Below are 25,398 nucleotides of genomic sequence, written 5' to 3' on the forward strand. Positions count from 1 at the left end.
CAGACTCCAAGCTCAGTCAATATTCCTCTTGAGATTCCCTTTCTCCCTCTCCCACTACCTCTCCCCCTCCCCTGGCTCACACGTACCCTTTCTCTAAAATAAATAAATGAATCTTAAAAAAAAAAAAAAAACTTCAATACCTCTTTACTGATACAAAGACCCTTGAACTAAACTATATGCTATCAGGTTACAATAAAAGGCTTCAGTAAGATATAAATCTATTCGCTACACACATGGTCTAGATCAGCTGACATTGCTTTTTTCATAACACAGCTTTCCTGATAAAGGAAGCAGTGAATTAATTTGCATTCTGGTGCAAGCTCTTTATATTATCATGTATTTGTAACTGATAGTACACAGACTGACATTTTATACTGCGCTGAAACATAACTGGGTCAGTTTTTTGTGAAGCCCATAGAATAAATATTTTAGGTTTTATGCACCATAAGGTGTCTTACAACTATTAAACTTCTGTCTTTGTAGCATGAACACGTCCATGGACTGACTGCTTAAAAGAATGGTTACAGCCATGCTCCCATAAAACTATATTTACAAAAACAGACTTCAGACCAGAATCGTCCCACAGACCATACTTTGCTCACCACTTATTCTACGGATAAAACCTCAATTCATCAGGATTGAAGGAATAACTTTCTATAAAAATATCTAGCATCAACTTTCACCTATTACTTTACTCAGACACCCAGATTTATACCTATTGTAATGTTCATATAATGACCTGAATACATCATGCGCTTTCTTTTCTCCGTCTCCCTTTTATCTGTCCTTCCTCTAGGCACACTTACAATCTCTGCTCTTGGTCTGCCCTCTATACAACTTTGATTTATCCTCCACAACATATCTCAAATATACTTATTCCAAGCCCTCTTAGAGCCCTAGACTCAAAAGCCCTTGATTCAAAATTACTCCCTCCTAAGAATTTCATAGCATTTATACATAACTTTTTAAATGTATTCTTCATATTACATTTTAATTCACTGAATAAACCTTTATTCCTCAGTAGATTCTATACATATCAAGGCACCATTTTAACTTATTTATCTACATCACCTTGTGAATCTTGTAAAGTGGCTTAAACTCAATTGGTACTCGATAAGTATTTCCTGAATCTGTTGCTGAAAATTAAATAAAAGTGTTACAGAATTCTTGCTTTTCTATATCAAAATTCTCCTTTACAAGTGCAACGCTTCTCGATTTTTAAAAAGGACTTACAATTTTAGCAGAGTGCTTTTGGGTTTCTCTTTTTTAGCCTCATGAAATAAAAATGAAGTAATGAACAACATTTGCTGAAATTTTATACAACCACCTGAGGTTTTACATACTCAGAATTCAATATCAAATGTATCAAAGCCAACTTTTTAAATTAGGAGCCCCCACAGTTCCTGTTTTAATATTGTATGACATTCACTGCAGAAAAACTTTGTGAGGCAAGTAGAAACACAGACAAAACAAACAAACAAACAAACAAACAAAAAAACAATGGATAAATTTTAAAGTCATAGAAATTACACAATGTAGTTGTATTTGTTTATTTTCTAATTTCAAAACAAAAATTTTTAAAGCTCACTGAAGTGAGTATATTCTTTGTAAAATAGATCCTGGGGGAAAAAAAAATCCACGAGTTTCTGAGATGTATAGAATTAAGTATTTGAGGTTTTTAGATCAGTCTTTAAATTGTGACATTTAAATTAGAGTATTAATAATAGTTTGTCATTCAATATATGTAACAAAGATGAGAAGCTAGGATCATAACCACTATTTCAAAGATAACAAAAACTGAATAATTTTCAGTGCTAATTCCTTCAGTGTGAAGTGAAATCATGACCACACTTAAATCCTTCTCCCCATGTTTTATATTCAAAACTAGTCATCCTCTAAGCATGATGTCAGAACCAGCCACATTAGAATTACCTGGAAACTTATTTTAATCACCAGATCTTGGGCCCTATCTCAAACATATAAAATCAAAACTCTGGAGTAGAGCGCAGCAATGTGTTTAACAAATTCTCCAGCTTATTCTGGTGCATGCTAAGTTTTGAGACCCACTGCTCAAAACCACTTATGCTAACAACTAAAATAGTATCTACAATTCAAGTTGCCAAATCAAGATGCTAATCCAAAAGGAATACTTAGAAAAACAGACATTCAAGCTTAATTCTTCTTCCCTAAATGAACACTCTGTGGAAAATAAGATTAAAAAAAAATTAACACTTGTTTTTACAACACCTCATTTTCTATCACATACTGTGTAGAACACAGGAACCATATTCTAGTAAAAAAAGAAAAACAGTTGGCTCAGAGAGGTATGGGTTGGAATTCTAGTCAAATATATTTGAGAAACTCAATGAGTAATTCCAGGGTACTATTTACACACAGACATACACATAGAATTTTACAGAAATAATCATTTAGGAGTTCAGTAATCAGTTGTTCATTATATATTTTTTAATAACTCACACATTGTTAATGTATTTGATCAAAAAAGTGTCTGGCATATGGTAAGTCCTTAATTAAATATTTATCAAGTGAGTGTACAAAGCTTGTTTTTGAGAATGACTAGATAAATCCCTTCTAATAAAAATTTTTGACCTACATTTCAAAACTAATTAGAGTAATTTAAATTTTTGAGAATTTAAAAATCATTTTTAAAATTATACTTTATCAGAAATGAATATTATTGGGCAGCCCGGGTGGCTCAGCGGTTCAGCGCCGCCTTTGGCCCAGGCGTGATCCTGGAGTCCCGGGATCGAGTCCTGTGTCAGGCTCCCTGCATGGAGCCTGCTTCTCCCTCTGCCTGTGTCTCTGCCTCTCTCTCTCTTTCTGTGTCTCTCATGAATAAATAAATAAAATCTTTTAAAAAAAGAAAAGAAATGAATATTATTAATGCAATAATTTATTCACATATTACTGTAAATGAAAGTTATATTTGTTTCAGGCAAATTTGTTTCAGGTTTAAAGGTAAAGAAAGTTATCAGGGATAAAGAACAGTATTACACAATGATAAAGAGTCTAAGAAGACATAATTCTTAAGGTACATGGGCTTAAAAACAGAGTGTCAAACCATGTGAGGCAAAAACTAACAGAATTGCAAAAACAAAATAGAACCCACAAAAGCAAAAAACAGATGAATTCACTATCATAGCTAGAGACTTCTACACCCTTCTATCAGAAATGGACACATTTCACAGGCAAAAGATCAGTAAGGACAAAGTGAACTCAGCATTATTAATTAGCTTGATAGATATCAACAGACTATTTTATCCAGTAACATCAGAATATACATTCCTGTCAAGCTCACATGGAACATTCACATCTAATAAGGACTGCTAAATAAAACATACAAAAATTCTCTAATAACAGCAAGAAGATAGCCTGATTAAAAAATGGGCCAGAAAAAAAAAATGGGCCAGGTTTTAGAACTGTTTCTGTCCATCATGGGTTGTATGGAGTCAGCTTGTGGGTCTGTGAGACCTGAAAATTAAGAGTTTCTTTGCTAACTGGCAGCTCCATGGCCTTCATTATGCCACAGAATGATTACTTTGAGTTGTACCAGAAGTGCTATGGCTATAGTTTGGATTACCATGAGAAAAAGAGAAAGGAGGAAGGTGAGAGGTTCATGAACCTTCAAGGAAGGCAAAAAAGATGAAAGCTAACCTTTAGCATAAACAGCATGACAGGAAAATACAAATGAAAAAGACTCAAGATACATGAAAAGAGAAACACTAAACAAAAGAAAAATGAAGAGTCTCCAATAAGGAGCAGCATCCTGCATATCTACTGGACAGGGAGGAACAGTCTGGAGCTAAAGTATTTTCCAATATGATTAAGCAAAAACAAAAAGAGAAAGCAGAAAAATGGCTAGTCCCTTTCCCCCAAAGTTTGTGCCCAGGGAGAAACAAAACTCTTAAAAGCTTTTCAAACAGGAAAGAGAAAGAAAAAAAAAAAAAAAAAAAGCATAGAAGAGGATGGTTACTGACGTCTGCTTTGTTGGAGAGGGCTTTAGTCAAAAACCATCTAAATATGAAAGACTCATTAGGCCGATGGGCTTTGTGTCCAAAAGGCCCACGTAACATCACCTTTTGCGTGCCAGTGTTTGGTGTAAAAAGAATCCCTCATCCCAATATATACAACTTTGGGTGTTATTACTGAAGATACTATCATTGAGGTGAACGTGATTTGAGTTGGGCCTTGTGACATAAGATGGTAAGGTTATTTAGGGGAAAATATGCCCAGGTTACCAACAATCCTGAAAACAATGGATGTACAAATACAGTATTTGACAATAGTTTCAGAGAAATAACTCCTTATAATTACTGCAGACTACACACCAATAAGGAAAACTGTCATTACCGTCGTGGCTCTGAGTACCACCAAACAACCTGACATATCTGCAGTCACCAAGAGAACTATTTATCCTATTATAAAAGGTATTAAAATAGTCTAGTTTTACAAAAAAAAAAAAAAGCAGCAGTAGTAGTAGTAAACATGAAAGGAGCCCAACACCTGAATAGATACCTCACCAAAGAAAATACACAGGAGGCAAAATATAAGCATATGAAAAGATACTCCATACATATGTCAGGGAAATGCAAATTAAAACAATATCATGTTACTAATATGCCTATTAAAATTGCCAAAGTGCAGAAACTAACAACATCAAATGCTGGCAAGGATGTGGAGTAAGAATTCTCATTTATTAATGGTGGTGATGCAAAACTGTACAGCCAGTTTAAGAGACAGTTTGGTAGTTTCTTACAAAACTGAACATATTCTTACATGATCCAGAAATTATGCTCCTTGGTATTTAGCCAAAGGAGATGAAAATTTATGTCCAGACAGAAACTTGCACATAGATATTTATAGCAAGCTTATTCACAACTGCCAAAAGCTGGGAGCAACCAAAATGTCCTTCTGTAGATGAATAAACTGGTACACTGAACAATGGAATATTATTCAGCACTAACAAGAAATGAACTATTAAGCCATGAGAAGACAAGGAGGAAACTCCAAGTGCATATTATTAAGTGAAAGAAGCCAAATTGAAAAGGCTACAATACTGTATGATTCCAAATATCTGACATTATGGAAAAGGCAAAACTATGGAGTCACTAAAAGATTAGTAGTTGCCAGGGCTTTGGTGAGGAGAAGGGAGGGATAAATAGGCAGAGCATAAAGGATTTTTTAGGACAATGAAGGTACTCTCTATTATACCATAATACTGGATAGATGTCATTGTACGTTTGTCCACACCCACATAATGCATAACACCAAGAGTGAACTCTAATGTAAAATATGAAATTTGGGTATTTTTATATGTCATTTAAGTTCATCAATTATAACAAAAACAATGGCACTAATTCTAGAGAATGTAGCAGGGTTCATCTTGTATATAAGGGAAGAATCTATAGATGCAGAGGCTGATACATCACAGATGCATTGCAAATAGAAATGAGGTAAAAGATACAAAATTACTTGAAAATTAAAAACTTCAATCTGTTACACAAACAATATAGGCATTACCTTATTGATTTCAATGTCAGGCAAAACTAAGTTAAAAGAGAATTCTTAATATTTCCTGAAATAATAAGAGCCAACCATATTTGCACTAAAAATGTTTATTAAGACTGACTTGATTTTTAAAAAGTTCAGTCTTTCCAGCACTGGTCTCTAAGGCTATTTACTCAAAACTTGACTTGTAACTTCACTGAAATTTTAAAAGTTCCATGTAATACAACTAGCAAATTGGATTATGCTCACTAGATTCATAATTTTCTCCAAATTTATGAAATGGATTTATAAGATTACATGCTTGTGAAATTCATAGTAAGCAGAAATCAGTATAAGATACAGCCAAAATTTATTTTGAAAGGTCATATAGATGAAATCCCAGAAGTAGAAGGGATTAAAATGATTATGCACTCCCTCTCCCCAGGGATAACAATTGTAGATACTGTGCAAAACATATACGTTAATTCTAAAATAGGAACTGGAATATTTCCAAAGCAGACAAAAATCAGAGGAGAGCATAATACATACACAAACCTGCAACTCAGAGTAGTAAGAACAGTGAGTCTGTGGCTTTTTGATCTGAGAAAATTGACAACCTCCCTACCCTTTGGCTATGTTTGCAGAAAATGACACTATTGTAGCCTTCCGGACTAAAGGAATTAAAGATTAGAAATTCAGAGGGAAAATTCAAAGGAGACATCCTAGAAACCCTAACAGCAAAGCTACACAGGTACAAGGGAGACAATGGAAGTATGACAAAATGCAGGGAGAGACCAGAGAAAAAACTGTGCTCAAAGACTAGAGCTATGTGGACCCAGTCTTCAAAGTTGAGTTTTTCTTAACAGTAAATTTTTTACCGCACATAACTCTAACAGCAGAAGGCACAGCTTTAAGTCGTTGTGGACTTGAAGTTCCAGAAAAGAGAGCCTGAAACTGACAGAGCACAGTAAACAGAGAAGGAATGCATAAAAAAGCAACAGTAGAAAGCCATAAAAACAGGACAGAGATAGGGGTAGCTGCATATGGTACACTAGATAAAGTTCCAGTTTGAAACCAGGTAAATTAACTATTTGTTAAAATAAGAAACAAAAATCTTCACACGAATATGACAAAATCCTGAGTCACTAAAATGTATTATCAATAATATCCAGTTCTCAATAAAAAACTGCTAGATATGCAGAAAAAAAATGTAGTGTGATCATTATGGACTAAGAAATAACCAATAGAAAACTACTCCAAGTGGGTCAAGATGTTATTAAATGGACCAAAGTGCCATTTATATGGCTACTATTATAGATATATTCAATGAACTAAAGGAAAATTATTCAATAAATTGAAGAACATTATGGTATTAGTGAATGTACAGATGGATAATATCAAGAGTAAAATGAGAACTCTAAATAAATAACCTGACAGTAATTCAGAACTATAATCAAGCAATAACCAAAACTAAAAAATAAGATGCTAAGTAGACTGGATGTCACCAAAAAGGGATGAGTAAAGGCGAAAATACATCAGTAAAGATAGTAACTCAAGAATCACAAAGATAAATGGTTGACAAAAATTACCACATTAGAGATTTGTAATACAATATGAAACAATCCAAATAGAATCCCGATTAAGAGGAAAGATAAAATACATGAAAAAATAAATGAATGGAAACCTCAAGTTTGGTAGAAAACAATATGAGGACCTAGTAAGCTTAATAATAGATACACTATAGCCAAAATGTTATAAGCCAAAGGTAAAGAGAAAATCTTACAAGCAAAGGAAAAATGATCCATTTACTAATGAAAAACATCAGTATGAATAACAATTGATACCTGAAATGATTGAAGGCATTGGAATTATACAGTGTTTAATAAAAACAAAAAATAATTCTATACCCAGTGAAGCTGTCTTTCAAAACTGAAAGGGACATAAACTTTTAGACTCAAAAAAGAGGGAGACTCATTTGCCAAAAGATCTTTAAAGGAATATCTTTAGAAAGACTGAAAAAATAACATAAGCTAGGAATTCAAATTGACTAAAATGATAAATATGTTTTTAAAAAGTATATGTATAATACAATTTTATATATCTTACATATTTAAATTATTTAAAATGTATGTATATATGTATGTATGTATGTATTTATGAGAGACACAGAGAGAGAGGCAGAAACATAGGCAGAGGGAGAAGCAAGCTCCTCGCAGGGAGCCTGATAAGGGACTTGATCCCTGGACCCAAAGATCACACCCTGAGCTGAAGGCAGATGCTCAACCACTGAGCCACCCTGGCGTCCCTAAATATTTTAAGTTATATATATTTAATGTATGTATGTGTGTGCACTCTTTTTTTCCTCTTAATCCTGCTAAAAGACATGAGATGGAAAAAAGTAAAAATAATAACATTGCTTTGATAGGCTTATCATTTATATTGACAATATATATGACAACAATAGCACTAGGAATATGTGAGAATAAAAGGAAATAATCAGTTCTAAAGCCCCTATATTTTACCTTGACTAATTCAATATTCACACTAGATACAATGGGTTAAATTTAAGATGTGTATTGTAACATCTAGAGTAACCAATAAAAATTGCAAAGATATATAGTTAGAAAGATAAAGGGCAAAGTAAAACAGAATGATAAAATTTTTGAATTAAAAACTTAAAAAACAGGGCAGCTCGGGTGGCTCAGCAGTTTAGCGCCGTCTTCAGCCCCAAGGCCTGATCCTGGAGACCAGGGATCGAGTCCCACATCGGACTCCCTACATGGAGCCTGCTTCTCCCTCTGCCTGTGTCTCTGCCTCTCTCTCTCTCTCTTTGTCTCTCATGAATAAATAAATAAAATCTTTTTAAAAAATTTAAAAGGAAAGGTAGAAAGAGGGAATTTTAAAAACTGAGAATTTAAGAAATAGTCCAATAAAAAACCTAAATATGAGCATAGCAGTAATTACATGAAATGAAATAAATATGCCATCAAAAGATATTGTTGGTTAGAATAAAAGAGCAAGAAACAACTGTATGTTATCTATATGAAGCACATTTTTTAAAGATTTTATTTATTTATTTGAGAGAAAGGGAGCATAAGCAGGGGGGAGGGGCAGAAGGAGAGGGACATGCAGACTTGATGAGGGAACAGAAGGCTAGTTGAGGACAAAGCACAAGCCTACACCCTGCAAATCACCCCCCCACACACACACACACACACACACTCGTGGGTGGGATACAAGTGACATTCCCCCAGGAAGCTCCCAACTGTCTTAAGGTTAGTACCTTGCTAAAGGGAAAAACAATCTTAACTTGACAACGGCAAGGCCTCCAGTATCCTGTGAGTCCTCTTCAGCATATGAAAATCTTTTAGCAACCTCCCTTTTCTTTACCTCCCCCAACTCCCAAGTGTATAAATAGCCACCCCTCACAACGTTGGGCAGCAGCTCTTTCTGCCCATGGGTCCTGTACCCATGCTTTAATAAAACCACTATTTTGCACAAAAAGTGTTTCAAGACTTCTTTCTTGGTCATTGGTTCCAGACCTCATCCCACCAAACCTCACTTATATTCTAAAACTACATCAATAAGAGTATGAAGACTAGTCAATAGGGAAAGGATAGCCTTCTCAATAAATGGTGCTGGTTAAAATAGATATCCATCTGCACAATAGCAAAGTTGATATATATATATATATATATATATATATATATATATATATATTCAAACTAAGCCAAAGCCTTAAATATAAGAGCTATAAACACTCAAGAGAAAACCTAGGGGAAATACTTCATGGCTGCATTTGGCAATAATTTCTTAGATATGACACCAAAAGCAAAGACAACAACAACAACAACAAAATAAATACACTGGACTACATCAAAATTAAAGTTTTTGTACATCAATGGACACTACCAACAAAATGAAAAGTCAACCCACAGAATTTGAAAAAAGTATTTGCAAATCACATTCTGATAAGAGGTTAAAATCCAGAATATATAAGGAACTCCCACAACTCAAAAAAATATAAATAAATAAATAAAAACACAATTCAAGATAGACAAAACTTGAACTGAGATGCAAATAAGTATATAAAAAGATGGTCAATGTCACTATCCCTAGAAGAATGCAAAATCAAAACCATGAAACCACTTCACATGCATAAGATGCCTATTATCAAAAACAAAAGAGAAAATCAGTGTTGTCAAGCAACAAGGAATACTTGTTATATATGCAAAATTTTAGGTTACATATGTTTTATCACAATAAGAAAATTAAAAAAAAAAAACTATTTTAACAGGATACAGGGATCCCTGGGTGGCGCAGCGGTTTAGCGCCTGCCTTTGGCCCAGGGCGCGATCCTGGAGACCCGGGATCGAATCCCACGTCGGGCTCCCGGTGCATGGAGCCTGCTTCTCCCTCTGCCTATGTCTCTGCCTCTCTCTCTCTCTCTCTCTCTCTGTGTGACTATCATAAATAAATAAAAATTAAAAAAAATTATTTTAACAGGATACAAATTCGTTTTTATTATATTTTTTAAAAAAGAACTAGTTCTATTCAAATCCTGTATTCCAATGTTTCACTTTTTCTTACCATAATTACACAAAGAAATCATGAAGACTTTTTAATCTTAAACATCATATATATAAATACCCGCTCAAATCCCCTCTAATTTACCCAGAGTATTACTATACTATTGTTTCCTACAGGTTCAATGATGTGACAATGATTGAGAAGCACAGCTATATTTAAGCTTTCTTTCCTATTTATTGGTCAGTTAATTTAGTTTTAAGAATATATGAACTGAAAGTCGAAGGAGAAATTGGAGGGAACAGAAATATAGCACTCTGTCTCAAAAAACTAGTATCTGTGATACAGAGACAACTGTGTGAAGACACTTTCATTTGAAAAGCAGTTTTGCTTACTCTATAATCTAAAATCAGCATAAACCTACTAGTGTAAGGGTATAAAAGAAACTACAAGCAGTCTGTTAACAGGTGATAGATAGGCTTGTCAGATGTAAATGACAATCACATGTATGCAAATGGATCAAGGTTTTCCAGTTAGATTCTCACTCCTTCAATATTACAGGACTCTGGAAAACAAAGAACGTGTCATTTGCTCAAAATGTAAGTGATTCTTATATTTGAGTGTTCACAACTGGAAATACCTTTCAAGATGCTAAAAGCTATGCTGCCTTGAGATCTGAAACATTTCTACTTTTGCACCATGTTTTTGTTTAAAAATCTGCACTATACTTAACCAGAGATTAAATGAGTAATAGAGCATGAGTAGCTAACAGCCGTGATGTATAAAATTATGTGTATACCTGTGCTATGCATGGAAAGCTGACCCTCAGATTTAGACATTCATTGAAAGAGTAGATAACTTGGGTCTAGTTTTTAACCTTCTCACATTCACATTTACTTGAGGGGATTCATGTTGTGTCATTCCTTCCCTCTGCTTTGCCACCAGAGTTCAATATGAGTATTTTAATGCCTTGTACACTTTGTTAAGGATGATCATGAATTATCATACTTTGACCTTTATGTTATTCTACAGCATCCCTCATCAGCAATTGCCATTATCAGTTATTTATAGCAGCGCTGGTCTGTAATGGAAAGGCCAATCTAAATTCTGAATATGTAAAAGATGTAGATCATGTAAGAAGTACTTAAAAATGTAAACAAATACCACTGCAGTGTTTGGTGGCTGATTCCTTTTTTCTAACTATAGGAGTACAAAATGTCACAACTGAAATCTACACTAAGGAAACACTATCCATAAAATGGAAATGATATCAAGCTACCACAGTTAAGCACTGTTCAAAGGGAATTCTTTTTTGATTTTAACATGAAGACTAAGTGTAATACAGGATAATTTAGGACCAGATATTTCCATCTCCTAAATAGCCTATCATGTCCTTTCATTCATTTTAGACAGGGCTTTGAAATACGCTGATTCTTTTGGAACTATTGGGTGTTCCTATTTATATGTTCTAGAAGTTCTCTTGATAAAAAGTTAAAATATTGAATTTAATAATAAAATAAAAATAATTTAATTTTTAAAATCTACATTTTCTGGATCCCTGGATGTGTCAGTTGGTTAAGCCTTCAACTTTGGCTCACATTGTGATTTTGGGGTCCTGGGATCTAACCCAACCTCAGGCTCCCTGTTCAATGCAGAGTCTGTTCTCCCTCTTCCTCTGCCCCTCCCCACTGTTCCTCCTCTATCTCTCTTTCTCAACTCTCAAATAAATAGCATCTTTTAAAAATCTACATTTTCTAATTAGTTCACTATAAGCTTTCCCAGAGTACTATTTTGAGTTCGTGACATCCTAGCCAACAGTATGACTGTGTTTAGTTAGAAAACTTTTTATTTAATTTAAAAGAGACTGAGAAGTAATCCCTGGCAGGAAATTTAGATCTCTACTCTAAAGAGAATATGAGTAAATTTAATTTTAAACCTAGTGATTTCCCCAAAGAAATTCTAGCTCAAGACATTTTTCTATCTTTCCTCTTTTTTTTTACAAGAAACTTCATACATCTCATGTAAAATATATCCGAAGTGAACAAAAGTAATATATTTGTACACATGAGTTAAGAATATAACACATAAGGAAATAATTCATCAAAGCACTTCAATTTTCTCTATATCAGCTTAGAAAACTAATTTTATTCTCAAGATTTTATTATTGTCACCAATATCCTTTGGCTTTTCCTTTAGCTCTCCTTTTTAAGGACTCTTCTTGTTCCAAATATTAATTATTTCATCATTGTTGTCATTTCGTCAATGATGGTATCCCTTTTTCTCACAGTTACCTGATACGAGATAGCCCCATGCTAGGTGTTGGCTAAAATAGTCAAATTAGTCATTGCCTTTTCCTTTGAGATGCTTATAGAACCATGAAGGAGGTAGACAAGTAAATTAATATGGGTGGTATTCTGGGACACATGGTATAATGCAGATAATATCCAGAAAAGAAATATTTGAATCAGACTAGGGAGAGGGTCCAGGGAAGTTTTCCCAGGAGAGCTGACTTTCAGCTCAACTTTCAAAGGTTAGGTAATTGTTGAATGAAAGCCCGATGGCATGAAATACTAGTAGAATAAACAGATTTGTTGATAGATGGGAGAGTGGGATGATGATGAGGGCAAAACAAGAGATCTGAACCAACAGTTAAAGATCCTAATGACAGATGTGTCAACTAATATTATTGTGGTTCTACATATAGAGAATCATTACTTCTTACACCTTGAACTTATATTCATTTCACTTCAAGCACATTTCATTAAAGCTGGAAGCAAAACAAAACAAAACAAAAAAATCTTAAGCTCAAGTTCTGCTAGGGAACTGTGTTCTTTTGAAGGTTTTTTTTCTTTTGGGGCAATGCCTCTTTTACAGCTCCAGCTTTTCCTAGATTTCCATGACTCAGTCTCCATCCTGTGCCCCTTTGAGTTAGAAATGATAATGCCTTCTTTTTGGCTGGTCTTTGGAAGCATCACCAGCCCTACCCATGGCCAGGATGAGTTCATCATGACATCACAGAGGCCCATTGCATAGCTGGCAGTAACAACTGGCATAGAACTCATTTTACTTATTACATTGTGAGCCCTTTAAGGTTAGAGATATGTCTTTTCTGTCTCAGGCACCTCAAGTTTTAATATGATGTTTGGAACAAAAGAGCTCAACAAATGTAAATTTCAAATTCAGAGGAAAAAAAAGACGTGACTCAATCTTCAGGAAAAATTATTTTGCATTTAGAATGTTATAAATCAAGTACAGCTAAACTAAGAAAGCAATGCAGTAGATTTACATATGAGGTAAGATTGGTTTTGTTTTAGACCATTAAAAGAATGATACTTTGTATTCTGTGTTTTGTGCTTATATAACAAATCAGAATTATGAAAGACGAATAAATTGGAAAGTACAGGACTTAAGGTCTTCCTATTATCAGAATTCTAAATTTAACAGTTGTTATATAATTGTTAAAGGAACCAGAATTTCTTTTCTTTTTCCCTGCCAACTGAATTTCGTCTGACAGTTTAAATTTATTTTTAGAGAATATATGACAATCAGTTTACAACTTGGGCTTTCCTAATGTGGTGATTTTGACTTTCTAATTAAAACCTCCAAAGAACAATGGCCACCAATATTTAATGATTTATAAACCTTTTATTTTCTCTGCTTACCTCTCTTATTTACCCTGCACCTTATTAAATAAGAAGAGGAATTTTTACCAAAATGTATCTACTTATATTTCTGGTCATGTTTGTATTTGGTCATATTTATGTCTCTTAACTGAAACTCATTATATGTGTGATTCTCTACAGTATATCCATGTAGTACTATCTCACACTCTATACATAAAATTTCATGGATTTTACTGCTAAGGTCATTCAGCATTTACAAACTAATGCTATGAATCATGTCAACGTTATGGAACCACTGAAGGAAGTAGAAGGCAATGAATTTAATGACTGCATGTATGTTCTTTGTCAGAGTATGTTGGATGAATAGTGGAAGAGATTCATAAAACTCTTATTCAGAGTTCTGTATATGTTAATTGTTAACTCCAATTCAAGATTTCTTTAAAACAAAAGCAATGCTTACTAAATTCTCAATGATAAAAAAAAAAACTGGCACTGTGATATATATTTTCTCACCTATATCAATATCACATTGCATATGAACAAACAAAACCAAAAAATTCAATAAAGAAAAAAAGCTCACTTTTGACACTGTAAACTAGGTCACAAGTGGCAGGCACAAGAATTCATATTGAAACTGAAGGTTTTCATAATACAATTTAATAACAATATTATTACCTGTTTTCTAACATAAATCAACATGCAGCTCAATTTAGATATAATTGGTAGCATTATATATAATATATATATTATATATATTGTATTTCTCAAATAATTTTAAGAAAGCTTTATTGATATTAATGGATTTAAATTTGCTTTTCAGGACCCTGCCGCACATTTACAATTATGGATCATCCACATCCAAGTAAATACACCAGAGTTTTCCTAAGATGGGCAGAACAAACTCCACAACAAAGTTAAGAGAAGAAACTGTATCTGAATGTTTCAGAAGGTCAGAAAGGCTGAGGGAGGCTGTCTGCAGAAGGGAGGGAGCTACACAAACAAAGACAGCAGAGAATAGGGCCCTCGCACCAGAGGGCTCACATGGGGAAGACCAATCCTCATAGCACTCAGCTTTAAAAATCATAGGGACCGAATTCTCTAGTTTGTAAAAACCAATGGTACTTGGAACTTGAATCTTTGGAGGTCACCTAACTCAGCAATGAGTGAGAGAAGAGGGTGAGGGATATTAAGTTGCAGCCCTTAAGGAGAGGTCAGCCTGTGTGGTAAGCAACATTAAAAGCAGTTTACACAACAGTAGGGGCAAAAAAAGACAGATCTGTTCATATTGACTTTGGAGCATGCTGGGGGATTTCTTTGAAATAAGGGAGCTAGCAAGCACCATTTTCCTCCCCCTGGCCCGCAGCCTAAACACAGAAATACCTGCAGGAATTTAGGCTGCATAGCTACTTACAGCCTCTGCCCAGGGCTCAGAACAAATTTTGTTAAAGCTGCATTTACAGCCCACCCAGCTACCTGGGACAGAGCTGCTTCCATGAGCTCTATTCAGCCTCCACATGAAACCCAACTGCATACCACCAGCCACTTTCAGAAACCAAACCCAGCAATCTCTATTCATCAATGCCTGCTGAGCCCAGCCTCACATCTGCAGTGACCCTTGTGTGCAGTCCCTAGCCACCACACTTTGGCATCCAGCATACAACTAGTGGCCCTACACAAATTTTGCTAACATTGCCACCTCACTTCCAAGTTCCCCAGCAGACACCACCCTCCTCAGAGCTGGCCTGGCTGTGTCCTACTACACCACAAGGAGCAAACACAGCCCACAAGCAAAGAGTCAGTTCATTCAAAAGGAAAAGTGACTCAGACATAACAGCAGGATGTAAGCAACACAGATAGGATAATCTGAAGTGCCAGGTTCTGATGAACAGGGGACACTGCACTGCAGGGGACTCCAGGACCTCCTCTTCATAAAATTACTACTTCCAAGAGCAAAGGACATAGCTGACTTTCTTAACACATAGAAAAAGACACAGAGGCAGACAAAGTGAGGAGACAGAGAAATTTATCCCAAAAAAGAAAAGGACAAAGCTATAGCCATAGATCTGAGCCTGCCTTCAGCTCAGGTCATGATTCCGGAGTCCTGGGATGGAAACCCATGTAAGGCTCCCTGCTCAATATAAGAGAAAAATAATAAAAGAAGACCTAGGTCTGAAAAACAAATTAAGTGGTGTGTGTACACACACACAATGGGACATTATTCAGCCATAGAAAAGGAAGGAAATCTTGCCATTTACAATAACATATATTAAGCTAGAGTATGATACTAAGGGAAATAAGTCAGTCAGAGAAAGATACCATATGATTTCATTCTTATGTGGAATTTAAGAGACAAAACATAAGAGCAAAGGGAAGAGAGAGAAAGAGACAGACTTAATTACAGAGAACTGCTGTTTGGGGGAGGGGGAAACAGGTGAAACAGGTGATGGGGGTTAAGGAGGTCCCTGTGATGAGCACCAAGTGATGTATGGAATCACTACAATCACTATACACCTGAAACTAATATAACACTGAGTGTTGATAGGAATTGAAATAAAAACTTCAACTGCCTTTCAATTTCTGATATACATCCTTGAAACTGATGTTAATAATGCTAAGTTGGTAAAAGGGTTAGAAAATTCATTTAACTTGAATAAATGAAGTTTGTTTTTAAAGATTTTATTTATTTATTTATTCATAAGAGACACAGAGAGAGCAGCAGAGACACAGGCAGAGGGAGAAGCAGGCTCCATGCGGGGAGCCTGATGTAGGACTCGATCCAGGGACTCCAGGATCACGTCCTGAGCCGAAGGTACACGCTTATCAGCTGAGCCACCCAAGTAGCTCACAAATGAAGTTTCGAAACTAATATGCTGTTGCTTTAATGTCAAAGTGGTAACTGTAAATACAATAAGCCAGTTTCTCAATTATGACGACAACATGAAAGGAAAATAATATTTTGATATTAAACTCAAATATACTGGGAACAATCTGAGTACCTGAATTTACTTTTTCAACTGTGAACTTTATTAAGTCTACATAGAAAAGAACTATTTCCGATGGAAATTTAGTGTTCAAATGGCAATGTGAAATGTAAAGTTAACACTGGATATTGAAAATTGATTATAAAAAGGATCATAAATATCTCAATTTTATATTTATTATATGTTGAACTGAAGTTTGCATATATTGGGTAAAGATATATACCAGAAATAATCTCATCTATTTTTCTTTTCATGTAATAGAAAAAAATTTAAATTACACATGTGTCTTGCATTATATTTCTTTTGAACAACATGAGTATAGTGTTCTAGATGCATGAATTACTTCAAGTTTACCAATTATATGACTTCTATATATTGATTTGTCTGTTTAATATCTTTCTGAGGGAGACGTGTCAAAATTTTCCATTTAATTACAAATATGCATATATCTGTGTCTTCTGGTCATTCTGCAAATTTTGTTATGTATATGATAAATTATAAAAGACAAACTTAGAACGATAATACATGCTGAGTGTAATGACTATCTTCTCATAAAATGGTCCTTTAAAAAAAAAAAAGCAACTTTATTTTACCTGAAAGAGATAAAGAGAGCATGAAAGGGCAAAGGGGCAGAGGGAGAAGCAGTCTTTCCACAGAACAGGGAGCCAGATGCGGGGCTTGATCCCAGGACCCTGAGATCATGACCTGAGCTGAAGGCAGATGCTTAACTGACAGTTACCCAGGTGCCCCAAAACAATCTTCTATCTCTGGTAGCATTTTTGACCTAATGTTTGCTTTTTCAAATGTTATTGTCACACTGGCTTGTTTTGGTCTTTTAATGGTATAAGTTTATTTCTTTATCATACTATCTTCAAACTTGCTAAATCATTTTTTATTTAATGTGTTTTATAAGCACGAGATAGTTGAAGTCCAAATCTATTTAACTTAAATATCATGACCTTATGGTTTATCCTTCCTCCATATCATTTTTTCTTATTTGTTCCAACATTTTTAGATTTCCTTTTCCTTTCATCCTTCTACTGAGTTAGTCAAGATTTTTTTTAAAGATTTTATTTATTCATGAGAGACAGAGAGAGACAGAGAGAGAGAGGCAGAGACAAAGGCAGAGGGAGAAGCAGGCTCCCTTCGGGGAGCCCTTTGTGGGACTTGATCCCAGAGCCTGGGATCACACACTAAGCTGAAGGCAGACACTCAACCACCCAGGCACCCCTACTCAAGATTTTTTTTTATTCCACTTCCCTCTCCACTCTGTTACTCTGTCAGTTACAACATCTTCTAATTTTTACCTCCTTTTAGAGATTAAAACATTCCTAATTTAATCATGTCTTTAAAAATTCACTTCTTACCAATGGAATATGGGAGTCTAAAATAAACTTACCCCTTTGTTGCTTATTTTTATAATAATCTAATGGAGATACAATTCACAAACCATAACGTTCACATTTATAAAGTACATAATTCAGAGAATTTTAATATATTCATCGAGTTGTGAATCCATGAACACTATTCAATTCTGCAACATGTTCATCACCCCAAAAAGTGACCTCCTATCCGCTAGCAGTCACTGTACATTCCATCCTCCTCCATCCTGGTTAACCACTTACCTACTTATAGTCTCGGCAGATTTGCCCATTCTGGACACTTCATGTTGGTGGAATTATAAAATATGTGACCCATAAATGTGTATTTTTAGTTCCCTTTTTCAGCCCTGCTACACTAAAAGAAGAGTCTCTAAAGTCATGTTCTTCTCTATACCCCAGTGATTACATTATCCTTTTGACATTAATGATTGCCAATAATCAGAGAACACACACACACACACACACACACACACACACACACTCTCTCTCTCTCTTTCTCTCTCAAGGGCTTATGTTTCTTAATACAGTAGCATGTTCCCTCTCTGATATCATTTTTCTTCCTTTTCTTTCTTAACTGTTGTCTTACAAATCATCACAGAAGATCTTTATTTCTGGCTTTGGTACCACCTCTCTTCTAGTCACCATGGCACAGAATCTGGGAATCAAACATTTTCCTGTCAACCATTTGCTCCAAGTTATTAAGTTTGTATGTCATAAAACTAATGCTTATCATTCCTTCATAATGTGTATAACCACCACTTTTATATTGCCTTAATGAAATTCTCTACAGCTCTTCAAAGCCAGCTCAAAACTCACTTTTTTCATAATGCTTTTCTTTGTGTGCTATCCATCCTCTTTCCCCTGTGCCAGGTAACACTGTACCTTCTTTGTATTCTTTAAATTCTGTTTTAAATGATACCTAATTTTTAAAATCTGTCTTATCTGTACTCTTAAATTTTAAGATTCTTGCATCTCCTTCCATTACTAGCATAAAGCATTCCACATAATTCATGTACAAAAATATCTTTTAAATTACATTTTAACATGCCTTCACAAGTAATAGTTCTTAGGGAATATCATGTTACAGTTTTCGTATTTATGAAGCTGCCTACATAGTCACTACATTCTTATGAAAATTTGACCAGATACAGAGGCAGTTCTAAAAAATGGTAATACTGATAGTTTTTAAAATCTGAACCCAAACTTTATCCCAGAAATTGCATTACTTGTATTATTATGCCAGAAATAAAAATACTACATTCTCAGTTGCCTAAAGAACTCATCTATATATAATCTTCTAACCTTACAATTGTAGAGTTTTAAGAACTTTTAAATTATTTTATGCCAAATAATGAAAATGAAATTACTTCATAATAAAGTAAAAAAATTATAAGCAAATAATAAAGTGTTCTAATTAAAACAAATTCACAGAACTAGTATATTTGAGAGCATTAATATTACTTTTACTTCCTTAATTTTTATTATTTTTAAAATCTCACCCTGTTATCAGAATTTAATGCTGTCTACAAAAATACATATAAGAAAACATCATAAACTAAAAGACACAAATATATATAAAATATGCGTTAAACAGTACATGCAGTCATGGATAAAACTAAATCACAAAATGCATTCTGTAAGTTTCACAGAATCACTAACATGAGATTAAATATTTGATTCAGAGCTTTCTATGAGCCAATATAAACAGGGAAGCATAAACAGCAATATAATTCAGAGCCTCAAGGGAGCACAAAACCAAATGAATTGCATTATCCCTTTGTCATCAGTAATTTCCTACAGTGGTAGGGAACACACACATCCCTACTGCTGATGGGTTATATTTCAATACAATAGGATGTTGATAATGATGAAAAGTTATCAGTTAGAAGCCCACTCCTGTATGAGAATCAGGGCAGGAAACAATCCCCAGAGCTTGGGTTTTGAGTTATCTTTAGGACGCCTGGGTATCAATAGTTTTTAACTATATCTCCAAGTAACCAACTGGTCACCAATTTGAACTGGATCTTGACTAAACAAATGAGACCACAAAGTGTGATTCCCAGATTGGCAGGGAACCATATCACCTGGGAACTTATTAAAAATGTAAAATTTTAGGGTCTACCCCAGGCCTACTTAATCAGAAACTCTGGAGTGAGCCCAAGATACCCAGGTTTTAACAAACTCCCTAGGCGATTCCAACACACGCTTGAGAAGTGGAGGGCTAACATGGTCCTTGGCAAAGCGGAATGAGATCACCTTGATAGGCTCATCTCCACAAAATCTAGGGTCTGGACATTAGGAAAAGAGGAAGGCAAGAACCATTTGGATTACTGGACACTTCCTGATTATTGTTTTTTCTCCTGGTCGCCATCACTAACACTTCACTAGTCTTCTTTTTCTTCAGATGTATTTATAGACTACCATCTTTTCTCTCTTTCTATCTCCTGAGGCATAAAACTGCAATAAAATCATTTTATAAACCTTTGAAATGCTTAGCTTTTAAGCGAGAGAGATTCATGAGAAAATTTAGGATGGTGTTTAAGAGCAAAGGCTTTAGCATCTGTGAGATGTGGATTTCAAGATTCCAGCTCTCAAGCTTACTAAAACTATAGGCTCATATAGGCAAGCTGGTTAAAATCTAAACTCACAGGAAAATAGGGATAATTATACCACCCTACAAAAGTTCACTGGGTGAACTGAATGTGATTATACATGAAAGGCATCCACACAAAGCCTATCATACAATAAATATTCAATTAGTATTGCTTTACTTTGAAAATGCTTCATTACATGAAAGCCACTACTGTTCATTTATAAGACCTCCCTGTTAGCTTTGTGTAATCAGAGAAGACATCCTAGAGGACATGTACCTACTTAGATGTCAGAATTTACCTATAAACCTCGCATTTTCCCCCATTTTCATCATCGTTCACTTAACTGTTTAGATATTATTCTTTGAAATAGGCAAATTAAAGATAGGCTTTAAGTATAAACCATAGACATAATTTATTTTTATTCTAGTTAAAGTTTACTTCTGAGAGATAAATCACCTGAAATCTCTAGAGAAAAGGATTTAAAGCAGAAATGATTTTTTCCATTAGTGCCAACACATTTATATTACTATTAAGTGGTAAGTACATTAGTGTTAGTACCTATTATGTATGACTACACATATTTTTATAAACGATTCAAATTACTTTTACAGATTCAAATTACTTTTACAGATAAGTTTTAAATAAATGCTATGGAGTCGATCTATGGAGAGATATATATTCATTAATGCATGAAAAAATAATATTCCATGTTCTTTATTTTGTCACACCTCAATCTTCTATCCTTTGGTTATTTAGCCTATAAAACAAAATATAATTTTTTGTTATCAGCTTCTTTTAATAAACTAATCTGATCTTCCCCTTTGATAACTAAGGCATATCCTTTCCTTGGATAGTATTGTCACTAAAACTTGAAGAAAATTAGTTCTACATAGGAACCTTGCTGAAAAAATCCATGCGATAAAGGAACTATATTTTGAGTTTCATTATGACTGCAGTTCTAAAAGACAGACTTTGTAAGATCAATGTAAACAGTACCTCAAAGAAAAGATCTGTGCCAGATAGCATTACTAAATGAAAACTACCTTTGCTCCTAGCTTATTTTAAGTATCATATAACTCTCAGAAATAATTTACTGTCTTAATATTAGAGATACTTGGATGGCTGCATTGAACTCATATCATCCTACAAATAAATATCTTTTTTAATTTATTTTTATTTTTTTAGATATTTATTTGTTTTAGAGAGTACAAGTGAGAGACAAAGAGAGAGAATCTCAGGCAGACACCCTGCTGAACCCAGAGCCCAATACGGGGCTCAATCTTACCACCTTGAAATCATAACCTGAGCTGAAATTGAGTCAGATGCTTAACCCATTGGGCCACCCAGGCACCCCTAAATAGCTTTTTAATATGCAAACACAAGCACCAGATTTAAGCAAAAACCTTCATAAAGAAATTGTGCTATCCTCCCTTACTTATATTTCTGTGACTACTGAATGAATATACCAACAACTGGAGAAGATAACAGAGCTTTCTTTTCTGCTCTACTGAAGTTCACCATGTATTTTTTTTATACCAAGCCTCATGTAGACTTTAACTTTTGTTCAATATGTTTTAGTATCTCAAAATCTCCAGAAAAGTTGAAATTCAATGCATTTTCATTTAAAAGGATAAAAGTTTTTAAAACCCACTTTTATGGTACTCCTTGGTGACTGAAGATATTAAACTAAATTAATGATAAATTGAGAGTACAACTAAACCAAGCAGATGTAGGTGAAGAAATGTTTCCATTAGAATAAAATTATTGAAAATGCAGATTATTGTAAGAGATGTTTTTGGCTAAATTTTTAGGGAGCCACTTTATGAAGTAAACTCAGAAAAAGTGTTTCATTAAAAAAAGGCATTTCAAAGCACGTTTCCTAGTGCTGATATTTAAGAAAGACAGAGAAGGGAAAATATTAAGGCCCTGGGATTAACAAGATTTATAATCTAGTAGGAGAAGGAAAATAAACCCACATGGATATGCAGAAAACTCAACAGACAGAAATAAATATGTGTGAAATAAGAACAACCATACAGTATATTACTGAAATAAATTAAAACCCTAAAGTCAGGAAGAGTGCTCACTTTGTCAGCACATATGCTAAAGTCAGGAAGAAAGTTTTCTCTTTCTGTCTCAGCCACCTCTACCCTCCACTTACAGATACAGCTTACCTGACAAACATCCTAAAGCTTAATTGGTACCATTTCCTTCCTGGCATCTTGACCACAGCAAAATATATTCTCCACTATCCTAGCAACTTCTAGTCAAGATTCTCATCTAATATGATTCTGATATAAATATTCAGTGCCCTTAGAATTTAAAATAATGGCTGTGATTTGGCGGATCAGTAGTGTTATTTTCTAGGCATATTTGCCCACAGTATTTTTTCCACACAGTCCTCCATGCCATCAGATATGATGCCAACCCCAGAAGCAAAAGTTACTTTCACTTCATTCCGGACATAACTTCTCATTTTTTCTAAGTAGCATCCTTTAGTTTTGTGAATATCTTTATTTCATTTTAAAGATCCATCTTCTTCCCATTATGGTTGATAGTATTCATAAGTAATTGAAAGTGAATGTATGTTACAAACAGAAAATTCTTTAGAACTCTGGAGAGGCAATCATTCATCATATAGGTAAAAATAATGGCATTGCTTCTGCCTTGCTGGAGCTTATGGGCTTGGAAAGACATAGAAGGTCTTTACTTCTCAGAGATACTGTTTCTCTTTAGTTCGTGTCAATAAATCTCCCTGAATCATTTCAATGAATTTTCCTCTTTCTTTTCTCAATTCTGTCCACAGACACCAGAATTAATTTTTAATGCCCCTCTCTTATCTTATGACTCATTTGCATAAGAACCTAAATGACTCCTGTATGCTCCCAATATCCCCCCAACCCCTGCCAGTATTAAACCCCTTAGTGTAGTATATAGGTTGTCTGCAATTTAATTCAACTGATCCTTCCAATCCTCTATCATAATGTAAGAACTAACATTTAACACTGCATTAGGGACACGTACTTTGATGACTGTTTTGCATGTATTTTCTTATTTGTAGCTGACAATAATTATATGAGATATGTAGTAGTCTGCTGATGTTTTTTTCAGATGAAGAAACTAAAATACAAAGAGTTTGTACCATTACCTATTTCCACACAGTTAATGAATGCTGGCTCTGGTATTAAACTTTGTGTTATTTGATCTCACTTGTTCACTACAGTAAGTTAAATAATGGCCCCCAAAGATATCAGGTCCTAAACCCTGGAACCTGTAAAACCTGATATCTTATTTAGCAAAGCCTATGCAGATGTGATTAAAGTAACATTCTGGAGGTGGAGCAATTATCTTGAATTAAATGGATGAACTCTTAATGCAATCACAAGTGTCACTACAAAAGTGAGGCAGATAGAGACTTGACACAGATATTAGAGAAGGAGGCAATGTGACCATGGAGGCAGAAAATGGGAGTGATGTGTCTACAAACCAAGAAATGGCAGCAGCTACCAGAGTCTTCAGAGGGGAGTACCCTCTCAATACCTTGCTTTTGGCTCAGTGATATTTATTTCAGACTTTTGGCCTCTGGAACTTGGAAAAATTGTTTTCTATTGTTTAAAGCCTCCAAGTTTGTGATAGTTTGTTACAGCAGCCACGGGAAACTAACACAAGAACAGAAACTGTTCTACACTGCCACCTATAGGCAAATTCTCTGGTTCCCAAATTGGAATCATCTCAGTAGGAATTAAGAGTAATGGCCACAGATCTGGATACAGGGGCATTACTTCCAAGTCTGTAGTAATAAATACTTGGGTAGAAAAGTCAGATAACCCAAACCTGAAGGAAATGAGATACCCAGAGTCCAGGAAAACTCTTCAAAAAAAAAAAAAAAAAAGGCATCAAATTAGAATTAGAGAAGCATCGCAGAAGACATAGGCCAAGAGTAACCCTAAATAATGATGTTAGCTTCCTTTAGTTGTTATACTGAAAGAAAATTTGGTTCTTGAACTTGTCAGGCCTAATCCTGCAAGATGGAAAGAGCTGGTTATTTCTAAAGGGAGAGATTCCCATGTAACAACAAACTAGTAAGGTAGGTTTAATGAATGTAGTCACATGTATTCATTGTTGGGTGAACAGCTGCAAGTAGGTGTATGGTTTAATGACGTGGCAACATAAAAACAGATCCCTGGGTATATGTAAACGTTTGGGCTTTGACTGATTCTACTCAACATGTACATCATTAAGTGCTAGCAACAGAAAGACACCAGGATCAAGATGCAGATTTCGTCACCTAGGGCTACACATCATTCAGTGACAAATTATAGTAAATTAAACCAGATTGTACTTATAGGTACACCTTGGAGATATTGTGTCTTCAATTCCAGGCCACCAAAATGAAGCAAGTATCTCAGTAAAGTGAATCAACTGATTTTTTTTTTTTGGTTTTGCACTGCATATAAACATTGTGTGTATACAATATTGAAGTCTATTAAAAGTGTGCAATAGCATTATGTCCAAAAAACACAATGTATATACCTTAAATTTAAAAATACTTTATTACTGGGATGCATGGGTGGCCCAGTGGTTGAGCGTCTGCCTTCAGCTCAGGGCATGATCCTGGAGTCCCAGGATGCAGTCCCACATGGGGTTCCCCACAGGGAATCTGCTTCTCCCTATGCCTAGGTCCATGCCTCTTTCTCTTTCTGCATCTCTCATGAATAAATAATTAAAATCTTTAGAGATCCCTGGGTGGTGCAGCGGTTTGGCACCTGCCTTTGGCCCGGGC

At 34.8% G+C, this 25,398-nt stretch overlaps 1 protein-coding gene, 1 long non-coding RNA gene and 1 pseudogene across 3 annotated transcripts in view; 2 read left to right on the top strand and 1 right to left on the bottom strand.

The window, feature by feature from the left end:
- MALRD1 (MAM and LDL receptor class A domain containing 1) overlaps nucleotides 1-25,398 on the bottom strand; it is a 754,089-nt gene that overhangs the window by 462,812 nt on the left and 265,879 nt on the right.
- LOC119871058 lies at nucleotides 3,542-4,321 on the top strand (annotated as a pseudogene).
- Nucleotides 13,077-25,398, top strand: part of LOC119871079 — a 28,524-nt gene continuing 16,202 nt past the window's right edge. The window contains exons 1-3 of one of the 2 annotated variants that reach the window (XR_005355195.1): nucleotides 13,077-13,328; nucleotides 14,479-14,607; nucleotides 16,358-16,875. This is a non-coding gene — a long non-coding RNA (uncharacterized LOC119871079). Of the gene's footprint in view, nucleotides 13,329-14,478; nucleotides 14,608-16,357; nucleotides 16,876-25,398 lie in introns of those variants that run through there. The other variant, XR_005355196.1, reaches the window with a different exon arrangement.

This window comes from Canis lupus, chromosome 2, assembly GCF_011100685.1.
Source record: "Canis lupus familiaris isolate Mischka breed German Shepherd chromosome 2, alternate assembly UU_Cfam_GSD_1.0, whole genome shotgun sequence".
Taxonomy (NCBI): domain Eukaryota; kingdom Metazoa; phylum Chordata; class Mammalia; order Carnivora; family Canidae; genus Canis; species Canis lupus.